Source organism: Anneissia japonica, unplaced genomic scaffold (genome assembly GCF_011630105.1).
Source record: "Anneissia japonica isolate Jap-2015-1 unplaced genomic scaffold, ASM1163010v1 scaffold737_len1565949_cov176, whole genome shotgun sequence".
Lineage (NCBI taxonomy): Eukaryota > Metazoa > Echinodermata > Crinoidea > Comatulida > Comatulidae > Anneissia > Anneissia japonica.
In genome coordinates this window covers 49,135-51,000 of record NW_022741618.1, presented here as the reverse complement: position 1 = coordinate 51,000, position 1,866 = coordinate 49,135, and positions in this window count along the sequence as shown.

Sequence of the window (1,866 nt, the reverse complement as noted above, 5' to 3'; positions counted from 1 at the left end):
TGTTCTCTAATTCCTCCATTGTCTAAGTTCCCCTTAACGTATAGGTAATAATAATATTTATTATTATTATTATCAATTCGGCATTACATGTAATTAACTTGGTCGCCTTGTAATCAAGAACCTGCCAATTACTATGCCTAATATTTATAAAACTAGCTCATTTTTACATTCATTTGGTGCTGCCATTTTGGCAGGTCTTATGGCATCCAGTATTTTAGAGTTGCCTATTCTCAGCTCTTCTCTTAATTTGAAAATAACTGTCACTCTGTTTCATTTGGTCAGTGATGAAGAAAAACGCGCCTTTCCTTACTCTCTGTGCTTTTCCCCAGAAGCGTTTTTAGTAGACCTACTTGTAGGCCTAGGTAATTATGCAAAAACCAGGCCTAACTAAAAAATTAAAATTATTTCCTATAGAAATCTATCGTAAATAAAATATTTTCCATTTATCTTATCGCGCCCACCCAACTGTTTTCCTTAAGGGAAAACGGATAACATACACCCTTAACCATAGCAGCAGAGCACCGTATCAAAAAAAAAACTAAAAAAACTACTAAAAAATTAAAATTGTCATAGTATGTAACTCAAGTTAAAATAACACTTTTCATTACTCGTGGAGCTTAATCAAATATTATATGTCATTTTAAACGACCCATTGGTATGAACATGGTAACATCAATGTATTTTTCAAAGTTAGGCAGCGACATTCTATCAGAAGTTGTTCTGTAGACGTTTATCTGTTGAACTTTTGACCTCCTGAATTCTGCAATGAGATTTTCGGGTCGATTCAGCCGAGATGGCCCGAGTGGAGTTTCATGTAAATGTTTCGTACGGAAACAAAATCGCGGCCCGCGTTACTTCACATGGAAACTACAATCTGTGTTAGTCTGAGTTATTGAACTCCATTGCACACATGCGCATGACAAAAGGTATATAGAATAACTAATAATAATAACAATATAAAATTGGGGTTGGTTGACATGGGGTCGAGTTGACCTGCTTCCGCCTAGAATTACTGAAAGTTAAGACAGGGAGTTTGGATTATAGGCCTATAGTATACTGTAGGTGTTTCTTGATTACAAGGCTTAGGCTAAGTTGATTAATGGCGAAATTATATATGGTTATTTATAATTATTATTATTGTTAATATTATTGTTATTAATAATATTGTTATTAATTAATAGTAATTACATTACAAGGCTTAGGCCAAGTTCATTAATGCCTGAGTGATACATTTAATTTATTATATTTAATATTTTTTTACTCACTGTCCCATTTTAATTTCATGTTTTAATTTTGTTCAAAATTTAAGTCAATGGCATGCGAAGCGTGACTGTTGTGTCAGGCCTAGAAACCTAGCAGGTAGGACCTAACTCAGATTGGAACTAGGCCGTTCCACTAGGCCCATTATTTAGCCTCTTTTGCTCTAGCCTTTGATAGATGTACCACCACTGGTACTACTATAGAAGGGGGTACTAGCTGCTGTCGTTGTTGTTGTAGTACATTTGATAACAAACATACAAGAAGCTCACAGTTAGTTACAGACGTAGCCTACATCCTATAAATCGGTAAGATGTTATAGGCCTGCCGTAGGTAAATAAAGAACAGTACAGTAAAGGTAATAGAATACTCGAGCGTCACGACATTGCGAAGTGCCTGCTCTTGTTCGTATATCAAACTTGAGTCGAATCAATCCGAGACGGTCCGAGTGGAGTTTCATGCAAATGTTTCGTACGGAAAAAAAAAATCGCAGACTGATGATGTTATTTCCAGTCTGGTCTGACGTCACCTCGGTGTTGTTGAGGTCGAAGTGCATCACTGCGTCGTCGACGAGCACCCCCTGCGTCGTCGACGAGCACCCCCTGCGTC